Consider the following 14,605-nt stretch of genomic DNA (forward strand, 5'->3'; position numbering starts at 1 on the left):
TTTAGCAGGGTGAACCAGTCCAGCCTCTTCGTCCATTAACTATTAAGCAGTCCTTGGTGAAGAGGAGGTGCAAGCTGGCACACCCTCATTTTTTATTCACAAAAAGGTGACTTTTACAGCTTCCTTGGCTCAAATTTCCATCTCCAATTTGGACTTCAACTTCATTAACCAAATTTTGACCTGCCCTAGTACATAGATTCCAAGTCTAGCTTTAACTGATTTGAGATTGTTAACTCCGTGTCTCCTGGGTCAGACCCTTCCTGCACGGGCATTCTATTATTTGTGGTCTTCACCCGATACCAGTCTTTCTTATTTCTGTCCAAGGTTTTGCTGCCTTTTGCGCTCCTGACATTCCCTGACCCTTAGTCAGCTTATCACAAAAATTAGACCAAATAGCCAACCCCTCAGGGAAAAACAAATGCAAGTGTCCTGCCCTTTTCCACAGAGAAAGGCATCTTTTACTCCCTGGGCAAAATTCAGCAGCAGAGTGCAAGGAAGACATTTTCTTTTTTCCACAGGAAATGAAAACCTTAAAAATATGTAACCCCTGAGTGCTTGCATAAGATGATAAGGTTTATGATCCAGCCATTATTTAGCCAAAAGCAACTTTTTAAAAGGCTTAGGATATTTGATAGAGTGTGATTATAAATTTATTTCAGCTCTCACCAATGACATTTAGATTATGTAAACTTCCCTGGATTTGCTCTGAGAAGATCTCACATGAATATGAAAATGCTGTCGATTAGATGTCAAGGTCCTGTGCTCTGAAGTCAGAACCTCTCCAACTATGTGAACTCGGCCAAGCTACTCACCCTCTCAACATGTCAGTGTCTTCATTTGTTAAGTGGAGATGTTAATACCAATATTATAGAGTGGTTGTGAAAATTATATATGAAAATAAGAATGTATAGATTTAGTGTTTGGCTATATTTGTCTTCACCAGAAAAGCAAAGAAATATTATCATTGATAAATTATAAAGATCAAAGGGCTAAGAAAGATTTCATTTTGTAAATTAAATGATTAGAAGTGCTTCTTAATTTAGTAGTTGTGGTACTTTTAAAACATGGCTCCCAAATTCTTTGATACTCCTCCCATTAAGATACGCACCCCCCCACCACCATCACCTGGATGAGGGTTGGACTTGTAACTGTTTAGAACTCCACACTAGGGCAGAGGTGACACTCTGGGATTCAGAGGCTGGGTCATAAAAGGCCATGTGGCTTCTGCCTGGTTCTTGTGAAGCACTTTTACAGCTCATAACATCCCACTGGAGATGCTGCTTCTCAGGACTCAGTTCCATGCTGTAGAAACTAGAACCACATGAAGACACCAGTGCCCTGGCCAGTAGTCTCAGCAGAGCCCAGGCTCTAAGGCTTGTCAGCTCACACATGTGAGTGAAGGACCCCCACACACAGAGAGACAAGATTCAACCCCTGACGATTTCTGAGTCTTTCTAGGGGAGGCCTCAGTCATGGACTTTCTTTAAATCCACTTTACTCTGCCTTATCCAAACTCCTGCTTTTAGAATCTACACATATAATAAGAAGGCTGTTGTCTCTGCTACTAAGTCTGGGGTGATTTATGACCCAGCAATATAGAACCAGAGCAGCAACACCAGCAAAATAATGGAAATAGTCCAAGAGGAAATAGGGTACTGGGCTCATTTGTATTGAGTATTTTGAACTTATGAATGGATACACTAAAACTTCAAGATTCAGTTATTCACATCTTATAAAATGGTCCTACCTAAATTTTGGAAGAATTTTCTTTGCAGTTATATAAATCAGTACAGAGACTTCATTGGAGATTCTGTTTATTAAAGCCTCCTCATTATTAATTGTCATAACTCTCTTTGTAAGTGAATAACTTTCAGTGACATATGTTATAGTATTTACATTTAATTAATTTTTAAAAGATTAAAAGTGTCTAAATTACTTAGCACTGAGGCAGTGGGCTTCAAATTTTAATGCTTGTTAAAAGTCTGATTCCAAGATCCTTCCATAGAGATTCTGATTCAGGAGATATTTATATTTGACAGGAGAGTCTAATACTGGTAGGTCAGGACAAAACTAAAACTACTCCTAGAAATCCAATAGGATAGACAAAAGAAGTATGTAACATAGCTTCTGCTAATAATTTAATGCAAATTCATAGGAAAGACATTTGTGTGAAGAAATATGAGGCCATTTAGGCTTCAAGTTTGTTTTGGGTTCTAATCCACCAGACATAACATTTTTCTTTTTTTTTTAAAGATTTTATTTATTTATTTGACAGAGAGAGATGACAAGCAGGCAGAGAGGCAGGCAGAGAGAGAGGAGGAAGCAGGCTCCCTGGTGAGCAGAGAGCCCAATGCGGGACTCGATCCCAGGAGCCTGAGATCATGACCTGAGCCGAAGGCAGAGGCTTTAACCCACTGAGCCACCCAGGCACCCCACATTTTTCTTCTTTAATTTGAATTGTCAGGTAGGAGAAAATCTAGACCCAAGAGGGTAAGGTTTTTCAACTGACAGTAGAGTTTAAACATTACACTTAGTGATAGATCTGATTAACAGGTTTTTTTCTAACTCATGAGCAATATATTCTGCAGATTAAGTGAAGAATTTAATGTCTTAAAGTTTAATGTTACTTTCCAGGGAGATTAAAGGAGAGTTCTGTGTTTCATATTGAATGACTTACCAAGAAGAGCTTTTAACTGAATATACATTTATGTTTCTGAACCATATACATAACGGCTCAATTACAATAGAAGTTTATATCTCACTATATAGGAGCTCAAGAAGGGTAAGGAGGTCTCGTTCATGCAATAATTCTGGTATCCAGGATCATTCCATTTGGTGGCTCTACAATCCCCTGGTGGCTCTACCATCCCCTAGTTCATCACTGCCATCTGCATCCAACCTATGGAAAAAGGAAAGAAATACAGGGGAAGCACACCTGTTTCACAGAAGCCTTGGCCCCCAAACAATACACATCACTTCTATTAATTACATTGGTGAGAATTAGTTATATGGCCATATCCAGTTGCACAAAGACTTGGAAAGTGAGATTTTTCATCTATTAGCCTCTTTCCAGCGTCAACTGTATATCACAGAAGATAAGAGTGGATTTTAGAGTGGATTTTAGTGGACAGTCAGTCACAGTTGCCACACACTAAGGCATATCACTATATTTCAAACCACCTGAGATAAACAGCAGATTCTAAAATGTCCAGAGAGAGAAAAACAAGGCACTTACCTGAATGCCATCAAATTTCTCAAAAAGTACATAGAAAGGCAATGGAGAAAATCTACATAATTCTGAGAAAAAATGGTGATCAACCTAGGATTCTATACCTAGCCAAACCATTAACATGAAAGGTAGACAGACTTTGCAGACTTATACAATCTCCAAAGATTTACCTCTTAAATACTTTCTCAGGAAGTCACTGGAAATGTGCCTACAAAAGTAAGGGTAGAATCCAAGAAAGGGGAATACATAAAATGCAGAAAACATAAATCAGGGTCCAAAAAAAATTAGTGAAATGAACTGAATTCCAGTGATAGTGGTGAAAAGATATTCCAGTCTGACAGCTGGGTAGCAAACCTAGACGGCAAATTCAGAATGCAGCAATAAGATAAACTCCAGAAAGGATGAGCTTCCCCACCCTAACTGCACAGCACACCACCCTCCACCCACACACATATTGAAGAGATTCCTTGGTGTGTTTGACCCTTGAAAGAAGTTTCAATGTCCTGTCAGAGGGTATGGGGTTTAATTAGTGAGGAGTATATAAAAATTAAGTAACTGAAAAGAAGAGACATATTTTAGTATACTATGTGACTCATATGTGAATTGTGTTAAGGCAGTTTTAATACCATAAGCACTGAATATTCATTTAACCAAAGACTGTCACAGAACATGTAGAGAGTGAAAGGGAGTAAAAAATATATGGGGTGGTAAGGAATGGAAATTTAAAAACACAAAATCCTCATCTTTTGCATGCAAAAAAGATAATCTGATAAGGTCTTAAATTTTAAAAATTAAGGGACAACAGTCTAAACATGCTATTGGGACATATGAAGAGTCTTACCTTGGGTTCCCCAGAAAGTGGAGCCTGAGGCAAAGGCTGAAATGCTGCTCCTTTATTACAGGTTGCAAAAATGGAGAAGAAATGAGGAGAGTGAAGTGAATAAAAGGGACGCTCTGATCAAAGGTGATTGTCAAGTAGTAAACCACGGCAGCTACTCTTGATGTCAAGCATGACTGATGGCTTATTCTCACATGACCATCCTGTCTAAGACTATCTAAATGACTGCGGCTTGAGACAGTCCGTTATAGTGGGATTAAAGGTATTTTACATAATAGAATACTTTATTCTAGACACTTAATTTAACTAGGAATTCCTTCAAATTTTAGCAAAGAAAGGCTAAATCAATGTAATTTTTTTAAGCTAAGACATGCCTATTTTCACGTTATGAACACACTGACTGTAATCAATTACCAAAATTGATAGACTTGGTCAGCAATTCTCAAACTCTTTGGCCTAAGGACCTCTTTACACTCTTAAAATTTCCATACATTTTAGTTAATGATATTGATGATGTTAGAGAATAAAATTGAAATATTAAAAGACTTTTGTGTATTGATTCACCTAAAAATAATAAAAAATCTAAATTGTATATTGTCATAAATAACATTTTTATTTTAAAATAACCATATTTTCTAAATCAAAATTTAGAAAGAGCAGCATTGTTGAACATTTTCAATTCTCTTGAACTTCCAGCTTAAGAAAAGACAGTTCATTTCTTATATTTGCTTTTGTATTCAGTTTATTATGATACAGTTTGGTTAAGAGACATGAAAAAAAAAAGTGGCCTCACATAGATATGTTGTGGGGAAATAAAGGAATATTTTAATAGTTTTCTTGGATAATTGTGGTTATTCTTCATTGATTCTACCCAAAATGTGAAATTAGAAACCATATCCATGAACTTTTTGTATTCCATTACATTAAAAGTCCTTGGTCTATCTTGCACTTTGAATGGACCTTTTTGTTAACCATGCATGATGAGTTACTTGAAAAGCACTGATCCACTGAGCTTTTCAGATTTTCCAAGTGCTAACCCATTTCATATCAAAAATCATATTCATTAATACCTTCATTATTCTCATTAGACTTCAAGCATTAGGAAACTCTCTAGTTCATGGTGGTGGATACAAGTTTTTTAAATTTCGAATTTTTGTGTGAAAGCTCCAATTTTTTCAGTGGCAACAAATAATGTCAGTTGCTTCTTTAAAATGATCAGCTCACTTCATTGAGTTTCAAGAAAACGTCTGCCAAATAAATCAGAATAGCCCTAGTTTCCCTGACAGTTGTTCCTCCAAGTGAAAATGATATTCCATGAAAAAAAGCAGCTAGTTCAGCATATATCTCAGATAGATACATGTTTTTCTCCAAGACAACTACCATCCTTCAGTATGTATCCATAGTGCTTTATTTCTTCCTAGCTTTACTGAGATATTAATATATGACATCATGTATGTCTAAAGTGTACAACATAGTGATCTGATACGTATATAATGCAAAATGATTATCACAATAAATTGGTGAACACAACCATCAAACAGTTACAAACTCTGTGTGTGTGTGTGTGTGTGTGTGTGTGTGTGTGTGTGTGTTTCGAGCACTTTTAAGATCTACTCTTCTTTGCAACTTCCAAACCTACACTACGGTATTATTAACAACCACCATCAGGCTGTACATTACCTCCCAGCACTTGTTCATCTGATAACAGAAGTTTGTATCCTCCGACCACCTTTAGCCACTTTCCCACTCCCCCACCAAGCCCCTCCCAACCACCACTCTGCTGTTCCTGAGTTTCTCCACTTAAGTACTTCTTGCCTACTTCCCACTTTGTCATACAGAATGTTAACCTAACACACACTCAAAGGTTGAAATTTAATAAAATTAGTAACCTTTACTGCTTTATAAATATATTCTTATGTGTATCTGGCATTTTTTTTTTAACTGCAAGTGTACAGCAATGAAAAATACAATGACTCCTAGTAAGATTTGATGCCATTGCCTCTATTTGTGCTCTGGTGACAGCAGTTTTATCCACCATTGCCTTTTCACCATGCTTGTAAATATCACCTCAGTGAAAGAGGCAAATAATGGTTTAGTATTATTATGAAAATAATTTTGTCTTCTAAGACACCCAGAAAGTATTTCAGAGACACACAGGCTCTATGGATGTCCTTTGAGAACTACCAATGTGGGCGCTAAGTGTCAACAAAGGTCCTCACTTTTTTGTCTGGCTGAAGTAAGAATTGAGCTTAGCCTTCAAAGTTGTTTAGATCGTACCTAGGAGTAGATCCCTATAGCAATGACCCTTGATCACAGCTTAGAGGACCTAAGTCCCAGTGTTGTCATTTACTAGTCCTAAGGCCATAGACGAGTCAACCATGCTCTTTGGCGTGTCATTCCCCCATCTATGTATTAGAGATAATTCCATCCACTCTTAGGGTTGTTGGATGTAACTAACACTACTCCAAGTATGATCCCTGAAGCCTCAGCACCAATATCACCCAGGAACTTGTGAGAAATGCAAATTCTGGAGGCCCAACCCACACCTGTTGACTCCAAATCCATGGGAGGGGGTCCCCCACATCTCTCTTTATCAGGTGTCCAGGTGATTTCTATCCACACTAAAGTTTGAGAAGCACTGATATCATATAAGAAAAGGCAAACACTTTAGATTTATTTCACAATGATATTAAGTAGAAAAGAAAGTCTTTCCAGTCCAAGAATGACATGAAAATAGCCATTTGTGTTTTTGTTTTTCCCCAACCACACACACACACACACACACAATTATTATCCATATGTGTCTTATCCACCATAGGGTAGCCCTGGTCTTACTGTTGCTAAGGTAAAGGTGTTCCACTGGAATGAATTTTAAAATAGCCAAGAAGTAGCCTGGAGAAAGGGAAAACAGCAAAGAGCATGTGTGGAGAAGCAGCGGGAAATGATGCCGGATGTGTCAAGTGGGAGATGAAATGTTTATGCTTTTCACAGTGGGTAAGGAGGAGGCAGGTTCTTGACTAGCAAAGTGAAGTGAGGAAAGGTGGGGATTAGGAAATTGGTTTGGGAGCTACGATACAGAATGAATGGGAAGGGAAAGGACCTAAAACCAAGGTGGGTTTCATCAGGACCATATATTTTTTTTCCCCTCCCCAGAGAATTAAAAAACCCTCCACTGAATGTGGACAAGAGCCACACACTCACAGGCATTTGTCTGGTAGGAATAAAACCCAAGAGAAAGAAAATTGCAAGAATGAGTATGTTATAGATCCACTATTTACCGCAACACAGTACTTTGGCCTTCATTTCAGTTCCAAGTCCTCCTGGTAATTCACTGCCCTCAGCCTGCCCACCTGCTCTCCATTTCTCAGTGGGCCAAGTTCTTTCCCTTTCATTGAAGAATGTCTTGTCTTTATTTCCTATCCTTTACCTCTCTCTGCCTACCAAAATTTTGAAATGATGAGTGATGATTTTTCCAAGAATTTCTAGGCTTCAGGAGAGGAGAAATGGAAAAACCTTATGTCACGGTCAGAGTCTGCCTCTCTTCTCAGACATTGAAGTAGTTAGCAACAGCTTTTTTAAGATAATGCTTTGATTTTTGTATTTTAAAAAAAGAAGAGAGAATAAAATGAAAACAGGAGAGAAACAATGTCTGTACAGGGCAGGCTTGGAAAAATAACAAGTCAAAAACACAAGGACTTTGGAGCTGATGTTGAGTTTATCTGTTGGTGTGTACTGGGGACAGAACCAGGTCAGAATGTCCTGCTGGGATTTATCTATCCTGGAATGGAATTACCCTGAGTAAAACTAAAAGCATTTAATGCAGGGTGTAGGATCGCAATGGATGGAGAACACTCACTTTTGACCCTTAATTACACCAAACTAATTGCATTAATAAAAGATTCTCCAAGCTAACCCTGTCAAAAGCATTCAAATTGCTCTGCACTTTTGGCTGCAATTACACCAAGAAGTGGAAGCTAAAAGGCCTTAGGAGAGTAACCCAAGTCACGTGACTTTCAAGTTGTGAAGGAAGGCAAAATTTTAAAATCAGAGTGGGGAGTAGATCTTAGAACAGGAACGAGGGGCAGAATTTAGCTTCATTGATATTGCATCAAGGTGCAACTTTTACTTAATGTAAACTGAATCCAAGCACTCAGATTCAGTTAAGTGGGATGAAATACAAACCCTCTTCAATGTTACCTAAGATTTTTGGATGAGAGTTCAACGAACAAGAAGGCAATTTGTTTATAGCAGTCTGATACATATGAAAAATGGGACTTAAAAAGAATGGTTGAGGGGCACAACCATTGTACCCTGGATGGCTTAACCCTGGGTGGGTTAAGTGACTGCCTTCAGCTCAGGTCATGATCCCAGGGTCCTGCTCAGTGGGGAGGCTGCTTCTTCCTCTCCTGCTCCCCCAGCTTGGACTCCTTCTCTCTATGTCAAATAAATAAATAAAATCTTTTTTAAAAAGAAAAAGAAAAAGAATCCTTGAGAATGTCATTTCCCATTTAACCATTTGAATTGAAAACAAGACCCATTTATTAGAATGAAAGCATGGTAAGATTAATATAAACCATAATTACCTTGGTCCCTTTTCTACTTATTGGTAAGTAATACCTGGTATAGGTCTAGGTAACAAAGCTACCACTGTCAACAATGTAGAGACAGGGTTCCTGTCTTTATAGAGTTGATATTCTACTAAGAGAGGTGGAGACAAAAAAAGTGAACATATAACTAAAAATATGCAACGTGTAAGGTACATCATAAGTACCAAATAGAAAAGCAGCTAAGATAGAGATGAATTAGAAGGTAAGCTTAAATAAAATGGCTAGAGGAGGCGTCTCTAAGAAGATGATATTAAAGCTGGGAGCTACGAATCAGAAACTGTGCCTGCAAAGGGTGAAGAGAAGTTCTCTCCCGCAAAGGCAACAACAGCACGTAGCCCCGAGGCAGGAAAGAACTAGATGTGTTCAAAGATCTAAAGGAAGACGCGTGTGAGCAGAGCACAGTGGACAGAGAGAGAGGCAAGGGATGAGGCTGGAGAAAGGCAGGGCTCAGACTATGAGGACCTTCTAAGCTCTACTGCTGAGAGAAAGCAGAGAAAAATGAGGGCAGAAGGATGCCCAGTAGATTTGAGAACTGTGGCATGACGGGTGACATTCCTTAGAGCAGGTACCGCAAAGTAGTAACGACGATTCAACTACCCAGAGCCGCGATGGAATGAGCCGGAGAGAAGGCCAGTACGGAAAAGAGACTCCCATCTCTCCCTCTCTCACATTCGCCTGTGAATGGGGACCCGAGGATGGAAAGATTGTTGGAGGGAACATGGAGACTCAGAAGGTTTTGAGGTTTTTTTTCCAAATTCAGGATAAACTAAGGCATGTATGTGCGCTGGTAGGATTGGGAATGGTCCGGGGGAGAGGTGGGAGTTGATGAGAAGCATAGATGGGCTCTAGACCAGAAGCACAAGATTGGGTATGAGCAGAAACAAGGTAGCAGACGGGACGGTGCGGATCCAGGTCGATGTGTGAAACCGCCTGCAGAAGCTTTGGCGTCCCTCTCCTCGACCCCCTCCCCTCAGAACCTTGACATTTACGTGCTCTTTCCCTCCTGAAACTCTCTCCACGTAAACTCCTGATACACCCTATCCACCCGAAAATCCTTATGAATTCCATTTCGATAATTGCTCATTTTCCTGAATACACAAATGTTGGCAAAGTAAGCGCTGCCAATCCAAAGCAGAGGTTATTTTTAACAGGTGGTCCTGTGATTTTGTTTCTAGGATAGAAGGTGGTAAGTGAAATATTTTAGAACAAAAGAGAAATGAAAGGTGGTCCCTCCTCCCCCCCAAAAAGAGGAAAAATCCAGAATTACTGCATACAGAGTTCCACACATTTCTCCTCTGTTCTTTTTATTAAATTGTCAAGGTCTTGATACTCGTTTTTCCATCCTTGACACCTGCTTTTTTTATATCAGTGTGGCATTCAAATCATTTCTTGAATCTACTATCCCCGATGCTTTACAGAATATATCTCTTCTCTGAAAATGTGTGCATTTATATATTCCTATATCCCCCTCACTTACTTCCCATTCCTAAATTAAGAAAGAAATAATAGGAGACTTAAAATAAATCACATTATTCTGCCTTGCCCAACTGGGTAGGTAGATCATTTTCAAATCTAATCATGAATGCTGGTTTAGTATAAAAGAGTTCTTAATTTTTCAAACCCAAATGCACGGAGTTATTTTAAGCCCTGCTGCCATCCGTCAGTTGCCTGGTGCGGAAGAGCATATAACTTAGATAAAGCTGGAGCGGCTCGAGCAGTCACCACAAATCACAGGGAGAAGGCTGCTTGCAGCCATGATAGAGGCTGGAAAGTGCCCCGTTCCGCCAAAAACCCCATGAAGAAGCTGATGTGGTGTTAAAGCTGATAGTTTACAGGGGTTCCTGCCATCTGTCATCCCACGGGACCACACAAGGAGAAAATGAGAAGAAATGCATCTTTTATGCTCATGTCCCACGATGTCATTATTTAATTTACTGGCATTGATAAATTTCCATTTGCCATCAAAAATTAATCCATATGTTTATAAGTGAAAGCCAGGGTGAGAAAGTTTCAAATGAAGTCTCAAACACCTTTACCTTGACTAAAAACCATCTAAACTTTAGAAACATTTCTAACCTTCTACAGAATGAAAGCACTTCACCTGTGGTATGAGTTGCAGGTAGGTCTTTTTATTTGTTCAACGGCTCCTGTCTTCATTAAGAAACACGTGCCCACCAGAATTATGTCTGGGCTCACAAATGCAGGTAGCTGGCCGATCTGAATACCCCAAAACTTATTCCAAATACCAATTAAATTCAAAATGAGAGTCCACTGCATACCCACCAAAATGACTCAAATTGAAACAAAAGTAACAAATGTTGGTGAAAATATAGAGCGAACGAACTCTTATATGTTGATGCTTACACAGATTCACAAACAAAAACATAAAAACAAAAGCAAAACATTTGTTTTCATAAAAACAAAAACAAAACAAAACTTGAAAACCTGTAACTAATTATATTAAAGCCAGTGGTGTGCTTAACTCTTACATGTTTAACAACAGAGTCTCAGGAAGGGGCCGGGAGTCTGATTTGTAGCAGTGGCCTGCTCCCACGGCCACGTTCATGTACTACTGTGACATCGCTGAACAGGAACCTGGGAAGAGATGTGCAAAGATAGATCCGTGTGACCTGGTATAGGCCACTCCATCTTTGCTTTGACTAGAGCTGAATCTTCCCTGTAACCCTGAAATTTTTCTCCTCATTATAGTCCCCCCAAATGCACATATATGTTCACAAGAAGCAACCTACAAGAGCATTCATAGCAACACAATTTTTAAAAGCCTGAAACGGGGGCGCCTGGGTGGCTCAGTGGGTTAAAGCCTCTGCCTTCGGCTTAGGTCATGATCTCAGGGTTCTGGGATCGAGCCCTGCATCGGGCTCTCTGCTCAGTGGGGAGCCTGCTTCCCCCCCCCTGCCTGCCTCTCTGTCTACTTGTAATCTCTGTCTGTCAAATAAATAAATAAAATCTTTTTAAAATAAATAAATAAAAGCCTGAAGCGGGCAACAACCCAAATGTCCACGTATGAGGGAAAGAATAAGTCATGTGTCTGCCTACAACGGAATAACAGTCAACAAAAAACAAACTACCGCCACACACGGCATCACAGGGGAGTCTCTCAAAACACGGTGTTGATCAAAAGAGCCAGATGGCAAAGAATAATGATTTCATATACATAAAGTCTAAAACCAGATGAGCCTCATCGGTGGCGCTAGAAATCGGAGTAATGGTTATGTTTGTGAGGGCTGGCACCTGTGAAGGGGACAAAGGCGGCTTCGTGAGCAGGCGATGGAAACACAGGTGCGTTCACCCTGTAAACCTTCCTTGAGCTGTGAAGTGATGATCGTGCACTTTGTTTTTCCCTGAATGAATGTTACACATCAATTAAGTAAGTTTACTTAAAAGAGAAAACTTTTCAGACATAGCAATTCTGCGAGTTCATCTTCCTCAGTGGTTCTTCTTTATATTATCTTAGCTGTGCATCTTTTACAAACGTTACAGAGAGACTGGGTTTCAAGTCCCAGCTCGGCCACTTACAGACTATGTGACTTGGCACATCTTACCTCTCTAAGCTCCAGTGTTTTTTTTTTTTTTTTTAATTTTTTATAGGAAAATCATAATAATACCTCTTTCATCAGTACATAATGAAAATGAAAAATAATATATTGAAGTGCCAAGAACTGTGTCTTTTCTACAACCCATAATCCCCAGAGCAGACTAATAATATAATTTATTAGTCTCTTGCTTAAAACCCCCCAATTACTTGGAATAAAATAAAATCCTTACCATGGTTGCAAGGCCTTACATGGCCCCTGCCCTCCTCTGTGACTTCAGTTCCTACTCTATTCTATCCCTGCACTCCAGCCTTACTGCCTGTTCTTTGAACGCACCTTGCTGTTGCCACAGGGCCTTTGCTCAAGCCGCTGTCTCTGCTAGGAATCTCTATCACTTTCTAACCCATTGCCCCGTTTTATTTTCAGCACTACCTTTACTGGTTGTTGAAATTACCTCGATGTATTGCCCTCACATCATGCAACCCATTTACCACAACTAAACCAAAAGGAGGTGACAGTGTCTGTTATTCACGACTTGATCTTCAAGCACTAGAAGAATACCAAAGATGCTCACTAGCTAGCTGCTGATTGGAAGAATGGATTAAGCGATGAATAAGCCATAGGTATTCCCCCACCCCACCCCACCCCCATAAAAAGAGACAGTGTTTCTTTCAAGGATGCTCTTAATACAATGTGGATTGGAGAAGAAAGGAAGGCCCCTTGGAACATCCTTATAACTCAGAAGAGCTTATGAAACAGAAAGTATACTGACTACCTTTGCTTCTTGAATCATTCAGGCTTTATGTGACAATTCTCATTTCCTTCCTATTATAGACCTGAACTGTCAGGACAAGTTCAAGAATTAGCGCAAAGAAAAATGTGGTCTACCACCTCAAAATCACAAAATGCATGCATTTGACAAAATAAACAGTTTGAAATCAGAATCGCTAACGACATGGACTCTCATACATGGGATGCTGTACGATGCGTAATTTTTGTAACTGCATTATACCTTTTAGAGAACCATGCTTAGGGCCTTTGTGCTCCCCTGGGATTTCAACTGAGAAATCCTAAAATCCCTGCCTTCAATGTGACTCTTTCAAAAGCAGCTCTTTATGCATCCCTGGGAAAACAGATCTTTAAAATCTTAGTCATTTTTTTCCAGGTGTAAACTGAGCAATCCTTCCAGGACACCAAAAGTATTGTTCATCCTCACCGTCTCTCGTCTACTGCAATTTTTGTTCTCTTCCTTATTATCTATTCTGGGACTAAAATAATTTATTAAAATTAAAACCAATCAAACCAAATCAAAACCAATTGGTTTACCAATATGTAAACCAAATTATGAGAGGAAGTTTTTCCAATGTTTCTTTAAGTTAAATATTTAGAGCTGCTCTATTCAAAATCACTTATGTTTGAAATTATTTAAAAATACGTTTGATTTAAAAATCCCCAGAGGTATGAAAATGACATATGATCATTCTACTGAGTTACAAAAGCTGATATAAAAAATTTAATGTCACCTAATTAATTTGGGAGCCATCAGAAGGATTATAGTTTAAAACAAGAATGAATTATATCTCCAGTTGCAATTTTTTTTAAAGCTACCTTATTAAATGGTGTTTTAATTCAGTCTAACCCAAGAGGAGTCTGCTTCCTTATAGCTAGCATAGATAGAGGTGTGTTGGGAGTAGGGTAGGAAAGGCTGCAGAAGAGAAAAATGGAAATACAACAAATGATCTGGAAACCTTATAGACAAATCCTGGTACGGGTGTGTCTGTTTTAGAGAGAATTAGTATGGAGGAAGAAAGATGCTGATGCCTTTGATCTCTGAGAAACCCTGTAGAGGCAAAACTAACACAGTTCAGGGCTAAAAAGAGATTAAAAACAAAATGCTTAGAGGAGATGAGGCAGCAAAGAGAGCCAGAACTTTTCAGAGTCATGGCAGCCAGCAAACACAGAAACTACGATCAGTCTCTAACTTCATTCAGAGCTTTCTTCAAATTGCTGAAACCATTGTATTTCATAGCATTTGGGCGAGCTTTATGAAATATTTTTTTTTAAACTGACTCACAAAGAATGAAATTTCCCTTCAGTATCATAATTAAATAAATGTCGTTAAAAGGAAACCCTTATAATGAGTTTAGAAATTAGATCATTTCTTTTCTCAAGAGGCAGCCTTATTTTATAGTCCAGATGGTAATGCTGACCCTTATTAACTCAAATTAAATTGCACATATCACCTAAATTGTGCCACATGGTTTTATCCAAGAAAAACAATGAATATTAGCAACCCAGCTCTATAAAGAAATTTCTTCTCTGATGAAAGAAAGGGCACTCATCAGAAAAGATCAATCTTTCCTCTTACATTGAAATC

The 14,605-nt window shown here is 38.9% G+C and overlaps 1 long non-coding RNA gene across 1 annotated transcript in view; it reads right to left on the bottom strand.

Annotated features, from left to right (window-relative positions):
* Positions 1 to 4,068: 4,068 nt before the first annotated feature.
* The window catches only part of LOC309850269, a 114,656-nt gene continuing 104,119 nt past the window's right edge, over positions 4,069 to 14,605 (bottom strand). The window contains exon 3 of the long non-coding RNA XR_014304160.1: positions 4,069 to 4,120. This is a non-coding gene — a long non-coding RNA (uncharacterized lncRNA). The remainder of the gene's footprint in view (positions 4,121 to 14,605) is intronic.

This window comes from Mustela nivalis, assembly GCF_964662115.1.
Source record: "Mustela nivalis genome assembly, chromosome: 16".
NCBI classification, from domain to species: Eukaryota; Metazoa; Chordata; class Mammalia; order Carnivora; family Mustelidae; genus Mustela; species Mustela nivalis.